Genomic DNA, 19,671 nt, shown 5'->3' with positions numbered 1-19,671 from the left:
GACGTGCACGCCTTGGATGCGCCACCGTTCCCGTGTAACTTCGGTTACCTTCCCGAACGAAGCAAAAGCCGTCCGGATGTCTTCGTCGGCCACGCCTTCCAGCATCCAGTGGAGCCGTAGCTTGACTTGTTGGTCTTCCGGATCGATGATAAGACATTGCCGTGCTTTCACTTTCAGTTCCTTGAAGGCGAGAAGCCTCTTGGCTTCTTCAGCGGTCTTGAAAGTCACAGCCCTAAACCTGGTGGATTTGGTACGCCCCCAAAGCCACCACGTCAGGGAGCGTACCAGCCTGGGCCAGCCCATCACGAAAATCCTCGGCCTAACACGAACATCACCGTGCAGAAAAAGTTTGTTTAAAACCACACGTCCGGTAGGCAGCTGTGGCAAGATCACCTGATAAACCGTATCTTCGTTTCCCTCGATCCTGTTTCCGCGGCCAGCAAGGGCCGCTGCCGCCGCTCATCCGGAGCTCATGATCCTGCGTCCGTCACGCTCGGTGGCCGGAAGTAGAATGTCCCCTGCGCCCCTCTGCTGGTCGCGCAGCGCAGCAAAGTAGCCTATATTAGAAGGCAAATTGTAGTACAGATTGAATATTTCTGTTGAAAAAAAAGACAGAACTATAGCAGAGCGTGGTTTCGATCCACGGACCTCTGGGTTATGGGCCCAGCACGCTTCCACTGCGCCACTCTGCTGATTGCACTCTGCAGAAACAGTCTCTATTCGAATGGCAACCGTAAACCTGTTTCTTAAGAGGATTAGCTGGGCCTCCTGGCCCTAGGCACGGCAACGAATGTCCTTCGCACAGACGAAACGGGAGCCGGTCGCTGTGCACCTGAAAAAGTGAATGACCTTGGCAGCAGCGGCCCAGCTGTAAAGACTCCCGCGCCCGGTCTAACCGGCAGAGCCAACTCGAAGGCGTGTAAGCCTGTGTCTGCTACTTCCTGTGCTTAATAACAAAAAACTTGTCTCAACGGCTTAGTTTGCTCCATCAAGCTGGTCGTATAGCACGAAGACGTGTGCAGCTCGAAGAGTACTGCCAATGTAGCCTTGCAAAAACTGTTCGCGGTACCGCACTGTCTACAAGATGCTTGCTTATAAAAAACCTTCCCGCCTTATATTGAAATAAAAGCATTATTAACAACGTTTTGTATACTTTAGTGTTAAAGAAATTTTTGCTCGCTTTTCTGTCTCTGTTAAGGCGCTGTTTGGTTGCACACATGGTGCTCTATATGATTTATTATCTGTTAGTGTGATGTGTATTTTATTTTTTGCATAGCTTCGATAGCATTGAAAAGTCCTAGCAGAAGTATGTAGTCCAACTGTGCTCGTTTTCGATTCACGTGAACAGGTTTTTTTCCTAAATTTCGATAAAGTGTTGGTTTCCAAGCATGCTGTCATGAATGCAATTCGAGGCTGTAACGGCACCATGGGCGTGAATGCCTTCTGGTGGGCCGTTCCAGAGCATGTGCTGCAGCAACATTGTCGAGCCGTCTGCATCAAACTGGGCAAGTCGACATCTCATGATGGGATGCTCTGGCCCCTGGAAACAAAAGAGTTTTTTGTTTTCCTCTCGTCTCTATCCTCGTTCAGATACCGCATCAATTTCTTTCTTAGGGAAATTTGATTCCATCCCTAATAAAAATGGTGTGTAGTCTTCCTATAGACTTTTAACTGACGCTATAACCTTCCTACAGATTTTTTTTTCATTTTCATTGTTGATAAACTGTGTATAGACAAAAGCGGAAGGTATCACTTGAAGGAGCAGAGGACGAGTGTCATTTTTAATCCCCGTTATCTTCGGTTTTAACGAAGCTAGCTCGAGAATTCTTGTGTTAGAATGACGTGTGTTGGAATACCATTACTCGTCTGGCGTACTCAACCCAGGAAAAAATCAATCAATCAATCTTTATCTCACAATCCAGCTGGTGGCACCCCAGCGAAAAGGCAGTCGCATACTGCTGGCGGAAACCGGAAACCCACAGATACGGGAGCAGGAAACAGTTTACATAAAACAGTTTACACGAAAGGTACCTGATAGGCAAAATATTGCAGTATGTACCCGTACGGCAATGCCGTATTAGCCATCGGCTTGGTGCGCGGGTTGGAGGATCGCTTCTTTGTGCAGTTAGACAGGAACAAGCGCTTAAAACTGTTTTAAAATTCTTATAAAAAAACATTGAGTGAACCTAACAGAATTCAAATATAATCGTTTACAGGCAAAGGAAGAACTTGCATTTCAGTGCATTTGTTCAGTACGAAAAGCAGCTGTAGTACAATATAACTGGAAAGCCGCACCAATAGCGAAAATAAGAAAATAATTTCAGAGAATAAGTACATGTATCCATAATTATTGAACAGTACCGGAAATATAGAAAAAGAACACCACTACTGCTTCAAAAAGTATTCGCGAATTTGTCTTCGAATAAAAATAGAGAAATGAGCGCACATTTATCGTATATATTCCGCACGAAAGGTACCTGATAGGCAAAATATTGCAGTATGTACCCGTACGGCAATGCCGTATTAGCCATCGGCTTGGTGCACGGGTTGGAGGATCGCTTCTTTGTGCAGTTAGACTGGAACAAGCGCTTAAAACTGTTTTAAAATTCTTATAAAAAAAAACAATGAGTGAACCTAACGGAATTCAAATATAATCGTTTACAGGCAAAGGAAGAACTTGCATTTCAGTTCATTTCTTCATTACGAAAAGCAGCTGTAGTACAATATAACTGGAAAGCCGCATCAATAGCGAAAAATAAAAAAATAATTTCAGAGAATAAGTACATGTGTCCATAATTGTTGAACAATACCGGAAATATAGAAAAAGAACACCACTACTGCTTCAAAAAGTATTTGCGAATTTGTCTTCGAATAAAAATAGAGAAATGCGCGCATATTTATTGTATTTATTCAGCACGAAAGGTACCTGATAGGCAAAATATTGCAGTATGTACCCGTACGGCAATGCCGTATTAGCCATCGGCTTGGTGCACGGGTTGGAGGATCGCTTCTTTGTGCAGTTAGACTGGAACAGGCGCTTAAAACTGTTTTAAAATTCTTATAAAAAAAACAATGAGTGAACCTAACGAAATTCAAATATATTCGTTACATTAACTATGGGAAATCCGTAAGTAATTGACAACAGGGGTCTAATGATGGGCAATTGGCAATGTAGTGCAGTGCTTTCTTTTGGATACGCCGAAAAATGTGCCTATTGCTAACAGCCACAAGCGTGCAGGAATTAATATGAGATGTTAAAGGAGCGTGATAAATTTGCAGTTGATCTTATAATAGTAGAAACTGCCGGCATCGGGATATTGTACCTGTTGCTGAAGAGGAGTAATTTGATAGCGATTCCATGTCATCACTCCACGTCATATCAGCTGAAAACGTTAAGCCCAATATTGTATGCTTGTCAACTGTTTCTGTCGCACTAGTCCCTATCCGAACGCAAATCATCAGCTGAAGCATGCTCTGTAACCCACCTCCTCTTGTGATACCCGTTGAATGGTGGATTTAAAGTAGTCCTAAATAAATAAATAAATAAATAAATAAATATAGTTCTGGTGTATGTTTGCGTGTTCTTCGCTATCCATAATGTTTCACATTCCCTTTGAGGAAAAATGAGGGAAAGTTGGTGTCTGGAGTCAGTGTACAGCAATGTTTTCGATATGCATCAAGAGATAATGAGCACTGGACATGACTAGGGGAAGCAGGCACCCTGAACGAACGCTGAGCGAGAACTAGTATACCGTGAGTTAGGGTCTTTCGGAGCGCCGTCCAATCCATCCTCTGCTTGTCTATTGGTGTGCGTATGTGAGCGAGATTGGGCGCATTTCTATTCTCCCCAAATCGGGTCCATCGTAGCGCAGCGACGAATGAGCTGTGTTTCGTATAAGGCGTGTGTATACTGCCTCGCCTTGGCCACTGTGTAGAGTCATTTTCCAGGTGACAGTTTCGGAGCAGTGACCTCGAGGATATGCTTCACCAATTCACACAACACATTCCCAATTTGATTGATTCAAATTCTCTTTGATTATTCATTACAACGCATGTGCTCACAGGGAGCATGGAAGCGGACTATTGCTGATGGGGCTCACTATCACGGTAGAATAGAGAGAGGTGATGTGATGGCGTCGCGAGGCGTGGCCAGTTTCTTATATGCATGGCGCGGCCGTAAGCTGCAGCACCAGTACTGGGAACCTTTTTTTTGTCACTCTTTTTGCTGGTGTTTCTATGGCCGCGAGTGAGACGGGCGCTTGATTTCGATACATATATATGGTGCTCACATGCTTTTAACGACGCTGATTTGTTGGAGGGACGTCTCTTTATACTTCTCATATTTCGTGCCGTAATTCGACTCAGGGCGCATGAGTGACACCTTAAATGATGAAGGTAGCAGCTGCCTTCTCAGCGCATAGCTGCATTCTACTGTAACTTCGAAGTTTAAGGAAACGTTGTTAGTATAATTTTCACTGACTGAAAACTAAGTGTGCAAATGTGTATTTAGAGTGGTGCAAGAGCACAAGGTCAGTAAAACCGTACACAGCTGCCAACAAGCACGCCATGTTTTGAAGTAGCTAGCTGTCGCGTGTATCGTGTCATGGCACAATTTTAAGTGTTTGATAATCGAATTCGAATTGTACACGAGATGTATTAACCAGAAAAAAGAGAACATTCTAGTTGTCTTAAGAAAGCTAATATCGAACATTATAGACAGGTCCCAGATGTCGTTTGAAGAAGCCAGCATCCGTCTCCTTGAATGCTTAAAACAAAACATCAAATAGTGCAGGAAACATAGAAGAGAAACACAAAACCAGAACCAGCACCGCATACGTTTGTCATATGATTCTTCTTTGAAGGAGGCACTGTAGTGTTGAGATAGTAATAAGAAGCGATGGTGCAGCCACCGCACGCGCTCGCCTGCGCGTCGCCTGCTCAGCAGACTACGGGTCCCTCGGCGGCCGGAAATGGAAGCATTTTAACGGTGAGTGGTAAGAAAGCTTCGACCTGATCAGAATTAAACGGCTAAATAAAGAAAGGAGGCATATATCAAGGTGGTCGCCTTTTGAAGGCAAAATTATGTCGCAGAGTTTCCATGCGTGCTCTTCTGGCACCTACCAACACCATGAGAATCGGCGGAGAGGAAATTCGCCTGAACACGTGCTGCCCCTAGCGGCGGCGCTCACTTCCCGTGGCAACAAGTGGCCGCTCTCTTGCCGCACAGCGGCCGCGCCGTGGGATCACCACTCTTTCTTCCACCGTGCTCACTACGTTAATCAGACAGCAGGAACCAGCGATGCCAAATCAAATTAAACCAAGGTGCCTAACACTGAACTCTCAACTACTCCTGCATCTTTTTTTTTCCCGCATACTTGGATCGTAGCGTCTATTAATGGCGAAGAAAATCTCAAAGCCATCATTATTATTTCGTTCAGTGTTTCTCTTGGTCGTTCCGTAGAGAAGTAACGGTTCCTGCATTTGAACACTATGAACACTTAATACTTTTAACGCCTTTGAACACTAAGCGTCAACAGAAAACGCTGACATGGGACTTGTGGCTGGTTGCACACAACGTAAACTTCCCAATGTTGATCATGGTTAGTGTTCATTTCTAAATACAGTGGTCGCTGTTACCCGTACCATAAGTATTAACCATTCGTTTCTTCACTTGCAGCTTTTCATCCTGCGGAGGGCGTGGAGGCGCAAGCACGATTCGCGCGGCAGAGCACCTTGAATGGACCAGGATGTGTGTAAATGGCTGAACGATTTTCATCCGCAAGCCTTTCTTTTGAAAATGCGAAACGATATATTTTCTGGTTCCACATCTTTTCAAAGTGTGCGTTATTAATTCATAGAAAATGCGCCCGACCGATAGGAAGGCGGCTTCGGTTACCTGCTGCCATTCTTCATGTATGCCATGTACCTTACCACCATTCGCCACATTCACTTCGTGCCTTGTTAAGAATAACATAATATGGTAGCATAGGTAGCATAAGGTAGCATAAGAGGGTTCTCGCACAGTTTCCCCCCTCCACGTTCGACCTTGTTACTACGTCGCACTCGCGGTAATACAGGACGTACTACGTCCGCCGCTTTGCGCGAGGGTGACGCTGCTGAACACTCTCAACGTTCGGTTGCGCCATTGTCAGCACTATAACTTTCTGCCGCCTCCGGCTACGTTTGCCTTCTCTTGGAATCTACTCCGTTACCTTTAAGAACCAGCGGTTATCTTGCCTTCGCGTTACATGCACTGCCCAAGCAAATTTCTTCTTCTTGATTTAGATTAAGATGTCATTAACCCATGTTTGCTTTCTCACGTACTCTGGCCGCTTCCGCTCTCTTAACGTTACATCTATTTTTTTTTCTCCATAGCTGGCTGTTTTGTCCTTATCTTAAGCTAGAAGTGCGATGGCTTGATACTGAACCTTGCCAGACACTCGACAGATCCGCCTTTAACGGCTAGATCCGGCGATGGTTTTTTCTGTTCCTCGCGGAATACCCCGCCCATTTGTATGCTTAATACACAGCTTACGTATAAACATCGCCTTCACGTGCAAGTACTCTCATTTTATTGGACAAGCGGACGGGCAGGACTGTTCCACATGTGGCGTGCTCGAGACTGCAGAGCATGTCCTAGTGGCGTGCGCAGCATATGAACGATAAAGACTCATGTTAGCACCTAATGTAAAGTGTTTTGACCGCAGGCCCATCTCGGAGGATTTGATCCTAGGCAATTGGCTAGAGAGTTCGAAAACTCTGCAGGCATTGTGCGCGCTCTCATGGTTTTTAAGCGGCACGCGCCTGGACTTAGTTTGTAATCTTAGAAAATGTTCAATGTTCCTTTTCTTATTTTCAACTTCGAGCCCGACCGCGGCGGCTGCGTTTTTATGGAGGAGAAACGCTAAGGCGCCCGTGTGCTGTGCGATGTCAGTGCACGTTAAAGATCCCCAGGTGGTCGAAATTATTCCGGAGCCCTCCACTACGGGACCTCATTCTTCCTTTCTTCTTTCACTCCCTCCTTTATCCCTTCTCTTACGGCGCGGTTCAGGTGTCCAACGATATATGAGACCGATACTGCGCCATTTCCTTTCCCGAAAAATCCAATTATTATTATTATTATTATTACTTATTTTCATCAGCCTTCCCTCGTCATCATCAACCCCTTGTGACCCTCTTTTCGTCCTCTTTCCCTACCCCAGTGCAGAGTGGCAGGCCAGATGTTCATTTTTCCGTCCAACCTCTCTGCCTTTCCCATGAATAAACTATTTCTCTCTTAACGTAAGTTGAACCCTTTTGGTTAGCCTTCACTTTTCTGCCCCATAGATGAGCAAGCTAGTCGCTAAGCTGGTAGATCACCAGGCGCAATATTCGGATTTCGTGGGTTCGAATGCCCCCGGTGGCATGTGGTTGTTTTCTCTACAGCTATCTCATAAGTTATGTCTAAAATTATTACCATAATAATTTTACAGTGATGAACACAAATTTTTTAAAGAGTACTTCTTCATGCTCCTTAGTTTCGCAACTAAACGCCATAGTTTCCGTGACTGTTGGTTCCGTCATGTATGATAACATAGTTATTTTAGTCACAACCATATGAAGCATAGTATTTTCAAGCGAGGCTCTATTTTTCTTCATATATTTGTTAAAGTGAGAAGTTGTGCTAGATGGCACGTGTTCATGGTTAACGAGCGCAAGGAGGACGGAGACGAAGGGATGATGACGACAGCAAGACACCAACGCTATATATTCCATATATTCGATGTATATTCGATTTGGTGCGCTATGCGAGCAATAACACAAGAGAAAGAACGAAGCGTTGCTTGTGCACCGTACAAGACGCATTCTGAATAGAGCGCGTCGCCAAATCAGGCTGCGTTTCAAGCCGGGTAAATAAAAATGATCAGGACGAAGTCTGTTCTTCAGAAAAGCGACTATCGTGAGTAGACATGTCACCCCCGTTCCTTCCTGCCCAGTATTCTCACTTTCACAATATGAGGCCCTTTCTCTGGTCGCTGCCTTCGGCCTCGGCGGACAGCTTTGATGGCGACCTCTTTGTGTGGGTGTTCGACGTCCTTCACTGGCTCTTCTTCCATCCCACAACACTTCTCATGCCTGGAGGTTCTGCGCTGCGGAGCCGCAGTCAGTCTAGTCGCAGGCCTCGCTTTCTTGTGCTTTTGCGTCGAAGCGATGGCAGTGGGAAACTGCCTATGGCTTGGAGACGACGTCCCGGGTTCTTCCCATGTGGCGTTTCCGTCCGTCCACGTTGCTGTACTGGCGCTTGGTGCCGATAACGTTTGGGCTCTGGAAGCCGCCGAATACGAAGGCTCGAGGAATGAGGGCACCTGTTCGTAGCCCGTGAAGCGGCCACGTTACACGCAATAGGCGGCCACGAAGAGCGCCAGGCCGGAAATCACCCCGAAGTACAGCATGCACAAGCAGCCGGGATGGCGGCGGACTTGGCGAGGCTGGGACGGGCTGAGGCCGCCTCGGACAACGGCGCTTTCGGCTTGGGGCACTCCCCTGACGGTGGTCGTGGTTTCGGCCACCTCGATGGCGGCGCCTCTGCTCGGAGCCCGCGGCCGATGTTCGACGGCGATGGGCACCACGTTGGTTGCTGCTGCCGTACACGCACCTCCGAGTTCGTGCAGATCTCTTGCGGGTGTCAGGGCCCCGGGTGCCTGGTTGCCGACCGCTGTACGCATGTTTGTCATGGACGGCTGGCCTTGAGCCCCTGCCGTCGTGGACAAAACCGTTTGACGGAAGGCCATGGCGTCCGCTCTCCACCCACTTCTTCTTCATCTTCTTCGCTGTTGGCAACCATCTCCACAGCGCACTGTCAATCATTGCGCGCCTTGCACAATTTCACCATAACCGTTTTTTTTGTTAAGCCAGTACGACGAAAGGTGGAAATTGCGCCGTCATCGCAGCACCGCAAATCAAATTATTACGAGGGTCCTACGCTGTCTACGAGTTCACTAGAACGCGAGTATATAAGAATACAGCTAGTTTAAAAGCAGCTGTGCCTTAACCGAAAACTCCCTAATTCAAACCCAGAAATCCCTATTTCTCTCCCTTTTTCGCTGCAGTGGCTTAAAAACGCAAAACGTTTGTAAAAGTGGGGCAATTTCGGTTTTTAAATTCTCTGCAACTCCGTGAATATTGGGTTTCGCTAAAGTTTGCTCCTCACTGTTTAAAAGGCAAATTATCTTCGCTGCATACAGTTTGGAATCTAGCGGGCAAATCTGCTGACACTAAGAAATTATAATGAAACTAGAGGAGAGGTGGCAGTGTAATTTAGCAATGTCATGTTCGCTGTGTTGATCATTGTGGCGTTGTGCTTTGGATATCATAAATACGAACTCTGTGTCAGCTGCGGGCACTCAAGAAGCGAAGGCAACTCCTTACGAGCTATTGAAATGCCGTCCGGCACATCGCGCTTGACTATATTGGCACGAAAGTTCTTACTCAATGTTTCGTCATAAGAAGTTACCTTGTGTGCGCGTTATGAATGAAGGTATCCTCAACTAAAACTGCGTGACTCTAGCCCCGTTGGTTTTATGATAAATTTGCAGACCTTTTAAGCTCGGGCTATGCTCGGTCTCATCCTAAAAACAGCGCAAACAAGACAAGGACCACGGAAGGAAAGGAGAACACGAGCGCTGTCCTTGTCTTTTTTTGCGCTGTTTTTAGGATGAGTGCATGCCAACTCGCCCAGGCTTCTACTTTGACTATGCTCTGTTCCGAGGTGACCAATTCATTTCTTGACGTGCGCGTCGTAACCTTTTGGACAAGTTATGACGAAGGCTGAACCAAACAATTTACGAACCGCTTCCTGTTGAAAAGCAGAAGAGTGGCGGATCGGGCTAGTTGGTGCACGTTTGTCATTTTTCGCAAGCGCTAAAAGAGCACAGACAAACAAGGAACAGGGAGGACGAGCGCTTCCTGTCACGTCCTTTCTGTTCCTTTCTTGTCCGTGTTGTTTTAGCGGTTGCGAAAAATTACTGTTGAAAAACAACTGCATACAATCTTTTCTGAGCTGAAGCGCAGCTCAATTCTATCTGCGCTGCTCATTCCATCTGCCTACGATCCTTGGAACTGGAGCGCTATCAAGCAGTATTATAGGAGAGATGGACGTTAAAAGAGCTTCTAGCCATTCTTGCACATTCTTTATGCGTCTGTTTAAAACCTCCTCTGCACATCAAAGTATACTCTGATCAGTCTTCCTCAATTGCACAAATACTGAGTCAGCATTGGTCGCCGTGCTTGCGGGAGAGACAGGGAAGAGGACAGAAGAGCTTATAAGGAACACATTCTGTAGCAGCTGAAATTACAGACGTAATATTCTGCGTTGTCATTGGCTCAGCTGGGGGAAGACGGGGGCCCTAAAAGCGTCTCATCGGCGCCGTAGAACCAGCTAGACTGGCCTTGCCCGTGTATCGGCGCCCCTCGCGCTAGCGATACCAAGATTGTAGATACCCTTCTGTCTTACCCAGTCGAGGAGAGTAAGAGTGCCTGCCCCCGCCCACCCCTCCCGTCCCCCCCCCCAAAAAAAAAACAACCTGCAAAGACAGATCACTTATCTTCCTCCCTTGCAGTGGAAACTTGAGTAGGGCTAAAGCAAACGGTGTATCCCAACGCACGCGCTCTTTGCACGGGAAAGCAGAATAAAATTAAGATTGGTTTACTTTTATGGAGTTTAACGTCCCAAAGCAACTCATGTTATGAGAGACGCCGTTATGAGAGGATCCAGGTAATTTCGATCCCCTGGGGTTCTTAAGCGTGTACGGGCATCTAGCATTTCGCCTCCATCGAAATGAAATCGCCACAGCCAGAAATGAACTCCCTCTTTAGGGTCAGCAGCTGAGCACCATGATTACTGAACCACCGCTGCAGAAAAGGCACATTGATAAAAAGACTTTCCCTTACAATATAGACACCAGAGCACTATTTCAAATAAATGACAGACCTATTTTATTGAAATCAGGAGTAAATCGGGAGACCAGTATGAAATCATCGAAAACAAAGTAACAGCAGGAGCTTTGGTCTGTTATATAACCTGCTTGTTATCGCAACTCAGCAGTGCAATCTTGAGGTGGATTTAAGAGAAGGAGGCGAAGCAGTCACTGCGGGTCAAGGGAAGCATCGGCGCACGCCTTTAACGAGCGCGTTCACTCACGCCGTCGCGATAAAACTCGCTCGTTTACAGTACACTTCCTGTAGTCGTGGTGGTCGCACCGCGGTGACGTCCGTTGTCATGCGGGTACTACTAAGATGCCTGGGGGAGGGGTCGATTCCGCTGTTGGTTCCTCAGTCGCAGAGTTTCCGTTCGATTCCGCTATTGATTCCGTTGCTGGTTCTGGGGCGGATGAGTTCACGTTCGGCGTTGGTTAAGTTCTTCCAAGGTAGGCACCCTCGTGAGCTCCGTTACGTTCGATGGTGAATCTTCGGGCAGGCTCTCTGTAGCCTCCTCCATGGTGGAGTTTTCTCCTTCTGTGACCGGCGGCCTGAAGGGCGTCTCCTTAAGCGTCGGCCAGGTGACAGCCGTCCTCAGCTCAGTCTCCGGCACTACTATAGAGTAGTTCTCGAAGACTACCTCGGTGGTCGTGGCTTCGAGGTATCTGCGCCCCACGTGCAGCAGCAGCATCAACATGCTCAGGGCGAGCACCGCGATGACACCCACCGTGGCCACCCTTGCCGACTGGTGGAGCTCATTGTCCGCTCTGAGGTCGGAGGGCGACCCCAGCACAAGGGCCGAATGGGTGCTCTTTTTCTTGCTTGAACTCGATGTGTCCTGGTCGACCTGCGGGCACATGAAGCACGCCTTGAATTACAATAACTGTCTTTATTTAAAGATCGGGCTTGTCTTATGTATATCTATACCTGGTTACAAATAAAAAACTGGATTATAAAACCGTCGTTCAAACCGCAGCAATATATGACAATATATAATTCTTAGTTTGTACATAAACCAATGGGATTCATTACCACCGTTGCGTTGGCGTTGCGTTTGCGTGCGCGTGCAATCGGACCTTCTAGAGATTTCTTGGTCGCGCGTATATTTGACAGCAACCTCACCTTGCTGCCGCTGCTGGTCGTCCAGTCGTGGCTCACGGACTTCGTGCAATCTCCTGAGGATGAGGGAACGGAGGTGCCAGCGTTTCCAGAAGGCGCACTTTCGTTGATACCTGACTTCATCTTAGTCTCGGAATGTCTTCTTACTTGAGACTCCAATACAAGCGGCCTTGATATCACGCCTGTGTGGTGCACTGAACAGAAGGATTCAGCGGCCACGTCCTTCGTTGTCGTCTTTTTCCTCTGGCTATCGAGATCCGAGCGGCGCAAAATGGTCATGACGTCAGTAAACTGAAGCTATTAAATTAAGTATGAGCACAAGTAGAATCCCAGCCATAAAAAAGGTGAGAAATAAACTAGAAGGGGTTAACAAATTTAACCGGTGCCCAAGAAAAGTTGTGGCTTGGTTTTGACCTTAATCAAAGCGCGTTGCAGTGAAGAACCACCTTTCGCGCTCTGTCTGGCGCGGTGATACTTGTCTTACTGGGCCTTGTGGGCATGTGGTATTTTGTGAGGCAATCATCATCATCAGAAGACACCCTGGCAAATCCCTCTCTGTGGGTATGTGCAGTCCTATAGAGGGTAGAAACAACAACAAATGGCATTCTCCCACCTCCCTCGGCATTAGGCCGGGGAGGCAGGAGGCTGGAAACACTGCTTTAGATGCTGGCCTCTTGTCCTGGCGGCTTATTCAGCCAATCGGACATGGCGGAACTGGATCTCAGAGCCCGAACTACGCAGCAAGGTCTCCCAGGATTCTTATGAATCCATATTTAGCGCCCTGATAGGAGAATTTGGGCATTCTCAGTTTATATTATAGAGACCCTCCCAACTCGCAGTGTGTACACTCGTCTGATCTTACCTCCACGAATATTTGGCTTGCCAGGACCAGTTGTGGGTACGTACATGTTTAGAGTAATTTTCACGCGACTGTCTGCGTATTATTTAATGACGAGTCTGGTGGGTGTATACTAGCCTGCGTTGCAATCTGCAAAGTTGAGTAATTTCCCCATATTTTGCCAAGCGTTCACCGCTCCCTTGCTCCAGAGGGTCGTCACATGCCCAGTGCTTTAAACCTCGAGCTAGCTCATGAGCAGCCTCGTTGCCGGGGACGGCAACATGTGCCGGTGTCCAGATAATCGTAATTTTTCTCGAAATTTGACGCTGGTCGAGAAACTTCGGCACCGCGGGTGAGATTCCGAAATAGGTTGCAGACAGAAATCTTTCGGGGTTTATGGTTTTACTTAAAAAGAAATAATAGTACACATAAGAAGACAGCACGAACGGAAAAACGCGGACAAGTGCTCGTCTGTGTCTTCTCGTTCGCCCTGTCTTCTTTTGTGCGCTGTTATTTCTTTTTAAGTATGAACCATCAACACACATAGTTTCATCCACCACGCGCTTGCATTACATGCTGTTTGACATTAAAAGCGCCGCGGTTGCCCATAAATATGCCTCCTTTTGACATCATCGGTAGCTGCAGTTAAGCAAAAGGTTGGTTTACACCCGCCCTGACTAACACATAGGCGTGGCTTTCGTAAAATTTTAAGAATTTTCGACCCCGTCCGGTGGGCTTTATTAGTCGCTTTTCTGATAAGTAGAAGAAAACAGGTTTTCTGAGTGGAGTTTCGGGATGTCACATGAATTTAACCACATTTATAGGGACGGTGTGCTAACTTTTCTCGGCAATATTTTTTTTCTGAAAGAATCGAAAGCATATTTCTCAAATAAATGAACGCCTGGCTGTAGCGTAGAGAAACTGTGGAACTGTCAATTTCTCGTGGTAGTTTGCAGTTGGCGTCTGCAAGAGCGTTAACATCACGGACACGACGGTGGCTGCACCGCCTAGGCGACGTGCAATGGCAGTAATGAGCGGGAAACAATCTGAGATGCATAGGTTTTATAAACCTGTCTACCATAGATTGTCTAAGTTTGATTGATCTAGATTAGTTAGTTAATTAACTAGAAACAAACGTCAATGGACTCAAAGAGGGGCAAAGAGAGGAATCAGGGTTTTCGCATTTTGGGTAGCCGCAGTGATCTCTAACATTTTTTGGTAACTCACGCGGTCGGCCTGCAATGATTTAGATGAACGAATGCGATTGCTAGCAAACTACACGAAAAACGTGCTTTAACTACGGGTCACAGTGGAACCACTCCTTTATGGCGGCGCTGCTATCCAAGACTGTGAGCACTCTGTAGGGGTTCGACGGGGACTCCGGGTGCTGGGGTAGGTGGAAACGAAGAAAGTGTAGTTTTGGAGGATGAACCCAGCAAAATAGACTTTATAATGTTCAGGAACAAAACTATTAAAAAGAAAGTTAACACCAGTATGAGCTACATAAACATACATAGGTGTAGAAATAGAGCGAACTGGTTAGAAATAGAACAGCAGTTAAAGGGCGATCAAATACGTGTATACGCTCTCTGCGACATGCATTTTAGATGTCTAAAAGATCAAGCGTTCATCGATGGCTATGTCTGGGAAGGGTATAACAGAACAACAGGGAAGAAGGGGAGGGGAAGGCATGCTGATACATCAAGGAACTAATTGGCAAAGAATAAAATCAACTATATAAAGAGCATTTCTAAGTATCAGGGACAAATGGCGGGAGAAGAAGTTATATGTGGACACGGGGAACATATAGGCAACAAAACGAGGATCTTATTAAGTGTCTCAATAAAGATGTAATGCAGTTTGGAGACAATGCCGATATCACTCTAATGAGGGAACATGAATGACCAATCGAGGATCTGGATGCATACTGAGATTGTAACGGAAAGTTAATGCTAGAACTTTGTGAGAGGCGCAACCTAGTTATTGGAAATAGAGAAACTTAATCTGGGGGACAAATCGCGCGGGAATTCCGGAGCAGGCAGTCGACCATTGACTGTTACCTAATGTCGCAGGGAATTTATAGCAAGCTGGCAAAAATGGAAACATACTAGGAGCGGGAGCACAGTTTTTGGAAGTGATCATAAACGTATTACTCTGCAAAAGGGAGACGTCAACAAAAGAGAAATGCAGATGACACAGAACGAATACGGAGAATTAAATGATAATTAAATTATTGCGTAGATAGCAGAAGGCGTCGAGGAAGAAATCGAGAAACGTTGCATAGAAAAGTGGGACAATAGCCCTGTTTACATGAACCTGATTGCGTCGGGTTGAGTCGGGGGTCAGGTTGAGCAAGGTCACCCCAACTCGACGGTTGCGTGTTTACATTAACTTGATATTAACGAGTCGAGACCGGTTAAATTGCGGCGACGCCAAGCGTCGACCAGCGCAGTGCCAGGAAGCAGTAGCAGCCTCCAAGATCGCAGAACCGCACCGCAGTCTCGGAGGCACGACGGCGCAAACGAAAAACAATTTCCCGTTTATTCTCTGCCCTCCCCCTCCCTAGCTCTTCGATTCCACCGCGTTTACAAGCACATCGAGGCAGGGTCGACTTGAGTCGAAATAACCTTCGCGGGAGAGTTGACTGGAGCCGACGACTCGACTCCCAACCCGAATCGGCGCGCGCTTACATGAACCTAGTAGCCGGTTATCGACCTGATAGCTCGACTCAACCCGAGCCTGTCGGGTTCATGTAAACGACCCTTATTACCACAACTATTATCAGTCCGGAAATGAAACAAGTAACAGTGGTGTTATGATCGGGCGTCGACCTCCAGCCTAAGTGGATTAGCAGGCGGTCTATGGTTGGGCAACGATGAGTCAGGAAAGGCGTCGTCGCGGGGCCGGGTCCCGGTATAGCCCTAGCCGCGGTGATGATACTAGAAACCATCCTTTTTCGTCCCTGCGGGAAGAAAGGGATCCAGCCCCACATCGCTGGCAGGCCAATTTCGGCGGGCGTCCACGATGGCTCCGGGCTGCGCCACTCGGATGGCGTCGTAGAAAGCAAACTACATGTCTTTCCTGGACGAAGAACGGGAACGGCGGGCGAAGCAAGCTGTCTTTTCCCACTGGTTGCTGCGGACAGAGGGAGATGACTTCAAAAGAAATGGATGCTCAAAGTTAATTGAAGCTGAAGCTGAGTTTTATTTTGGCAACGGGACAGGTGTCAGGGAGGCTGACGAAAAGGCAAAACATGCCTGGCTAAGCGTCAACCTTCTGTAACATGGGACGCATCATACAGAACATGGAAATAAAAGAAATAAAAACGGAAAGACAACATATACATACAGCTGCATCTACAAACACATTCGTTCTGTACAGTAGATATAACTAACAGTAATTAAAGATTTTCAAGCAAACCTCTAATTTTTAGGAGCTGTGGGAAGAACATGTTGAATCATCAACGGACAATACATATTTATCACAAAGCTTCTTGAACATTTCTTGAGATTTCGTTTAATTTATGATAGGCACATGATTTGAGGAATATGATTAAGGAGGTCTGCTATCTGATAGGCCAGATTTTGCGCGCCACAATTAGTACGGATCTTCTCGCGTGTATTTTGTGGAGTCCAATTCATAATGGTCACCCCCCCCCCCCACACACACACACATACGCACACAGTAGAATCAGAAGCTACAGGCAGGCAAACAATGGCACAATACGCACGGTACCGGGGGCAGCGACCAACGTATTTAGAGATGAACAATACGACAATGTCAACACCGGGCACGCTGCCCATAGCCACGAGTCTGTGGGCTGCGTTTCCGTAGCCGAACCGTTTTCAGAGGCGTTGATCATTTTTCCGATTGGCCACGCACGGACCGTTATCCTCGGGAGGAATGTTTAAGAGAGACAATAAATGAAAAAAAAAGAATGGCTGCTGTAGGATTTTCTTCGCCAAAAACGACTCCGTGAGCCGCTTAGGCAAAAAAAATAGGGGGGGGGGGAGAACTTGAGAGCACTCTTACGCACCTCGGTTTATTTCATTCGGTTTCACCGGTTCCTGCTGTCTGATTAACGTAGTGAGCCTCATCAGCAATGTTCTATATGTGCGGTCGTTGTGAGCACGAGTTTTGATATGACCAATATGTGATATGTGGGAATTGTGATATGTGTGAATATATGTGATGTGTGAATGGGAGGAGAATGTCCTCGAAGTAACTGCTTCGGTGATGTCGCCTGGAAAATTGCTGTGAAGGCGATGTAGTAAGAAAGCGTTCCAGGTCAAACAAAGCGACTTCGCACGTACCTTACGATGGACCCGATTTGAGGAGAGTAGAAATGCGCGCTCTTTCACTGACACATGCGCATGAATAGACAAGTAGAGGATGTACTCAATGATACGACGCCAAACGCTAACTCACAGTACAAGCGCGGGTTCGACGTTCGTTCTTTGCGTCTGCTTCTCCTATAAATATCCAGTGCTCATTATCTGTTGATGCACCTTGATCATTCGTGCGGAGTGACCCTGCAGACACCAACTTTTCTTCATTTCTCGCTTAAAGGACCATAAATTGGTATAAAAAGCCAAGGACAACTTCGCAGACATACGCTAGCCTCTTTCTTTCGGGACTAGGGTGATAGCAATAGTTGATGAGCTTAAAATAATTGGGCATAACCTTTCAGCTGATAAGACCTGGACTGGTCACAATGAATCATTATCAGATTACTTCTAATAAGCAGCAGGTGCACTATTCTGATGCAAGCAGTTTCTGCCAGTTTAAGCCTTTCTGCAAATTCATCACACTGCTTTTGCATCTCACAATAATTGATGCGCGCTTACGCGGGATAAAACTAGTTTTATATATGCGCACATTATTAAGCGGATGCAAATGAAAACACTGCGGCGCATTGTCAATTTGCCGCGACTACAACCAAGTCGCCAATATGTTACTGACATTGGTGCCACGAATATATTTGAATTCCGTTTGGCGCACTCAATGTTTTTTTATGGTGAAAATTGTTAGGCACATTTAAGTGCTGGTTCTAGCCTAACCGCACAGAGAAGTGATCCTTGAACCGGTGCATTAAACCGATGGCTCATACCACATCGCCGTGTGGGATACATACTGCAACCACTTGCCTATCAAGTTACCTTCCTGCTAAATAAATACAAAAAGAATGTGTTGATTACTTTACTTTTACTCGAAGACAGATTGCGAGGTCTTTTATAAATTTGCGATATTTTCCTGTAATTTTCATATTCAAGTTCCAGTGCTTTCCACTTATATTGCTATATAGCTGCTTTTCCTGCTGAACAGATGCCTTGAAATATAAGCTGCTTGTTTATGCCTGGGCATTGTTGCTATGTAAACTTTCATTTGCTGTGGAACTTGTGGATTACCACCCTCGCTCAAGCAGTACGCGACTGCTATATTGCTGGGGTGCCCCGATCCTGGAGTGTGGAATAAAAATTTGTTGATTTAATGTTTGCTTGATTGATTGATTGACTGGTGTCTACCGCGGCTAAGTAAAGCATTGGAGCGATAGGTATTCCAATAGCAGTCACCTTATAGTATGAATTTATCAGCTAGCTTCATTAAGACCCAAGCACTCAGCGATTAAAAATGACGCGTGCCCTCTCTTCCCTCAAGTGATACAGTCCGACTTCTAAAGAAAACATGTTTGGTCGGCGCCCCGCCCGAGAACTCTTCACCCATCGACAGCCGGTTTGTTTACTTCTGGTGACCACACTCGCTTACCCACCCGTGATCGCAATCGCTTGTATACCTTTCACCGCTATCACTGTGAGCGCATCATGAACTCCGATCTCAAGCCGCGAGTCCTGCAAGGGACCACTGCTGTGTTCCTCGAAAGCTACAAACATGCCCTGCGTAGAAACGCGCGTCTGAAAGCCGGCGATGGCAGTGATGACTTGTTGGCTCATAGGACACTCCCGTCGCACGGGAGGTGTAGCCATGATGTCATGCTTGCACGGAATGGAAGCGCCGGGCTCTTTGTCACTCACCATGACATCCCCGGACTCGTGTTTTATGTATTTCTGAAAAATAATTCCAAAAACCGTCACTACGTAGGTGATAAATCAACTGGCAGATTTAAAAAAGTACGGTTTTTGATATTTATTTACAAATATCTAGTTACGTTTGAAAGTCTTATATCTCGTGTGAATGATCAAAAGTATTCGTTATACGCACTGAACACATTTACGGAAAAGCTTGAGAACCGTTTCAGAGTCCTTTTAAGTCCCCTCAGCCTACGCGACCGGCGCAGATATTTCTGACTTTCCGGGCATTGCATCCGGCTATTCACAAGCTGGTACAACACACCAGAGACTATTGGATACCTTCTTTGCGCGTGCCCGAAGTATACTTCTGAAAGAACAACATTGGAGGCGACCGTGAAAAACCTGGACTCTCGCCCTCTCTCTGAGGAAACTCTTCTGGGCGCAAGGACGAGACGTTCTGATTGGTGGCGTGTGACAAAAGCCCTGCTCCACTTTTTGTGTGAAACAGGCCTGGATACTCGTTTGTGACCGCCTGTGCACAACCTACATGGTTAATGACATGTGTCGGTGTTGTGTTGCAGACACCAGTTTTGAGTTTTATGTGTGTCCAGTAACCACGATGCGAGCGCCAGCCAGTGTTGTGTGTGTGTGTGTGTGTGTGCGTGTGCATAGACATCACCCGTGAAACTCATTGTATTATGCCATCATCAGCCTTCATTCACACTTTCC

General features: G+C 46.6%; 1 non-coding gene across 1 annotated transcript; it reads right to left on the bottom strand.

Annotated features, from left to right (window-relative positions):
* Nucleotides 1-620: 620 nt before the first annotated feature.
* On the bottom strand, nt 621-692 carry TRNAM-CAU (transfer RNA methionine (anticodon CAU)). Its single transcript has one exon. It is a non-coding gene; the product is annotated as a tRNA-Met (tRNA).
* Nucleotides 693-19,671: the final 18,979 nt, after the last annotated feature.

The sequence above is a fragment of the Amblyomma americanum genome, chromosome 3, assembly GCF_052857255.1.
Source record: "Amblyomma americanum isolate KBUSLIRL-KWMA chromosome 3, ASM5285725v1, whole genome shotgun sequence".
NCBI lineage: Eukaryota > Metazoa > Arthropoda > Arachnida > Ixodida > Ixodidae > Amblyomma > Amblyomma americanum.
This window is presented reverse-complemented; position numbering and strand designations above follow the sequence as displayed.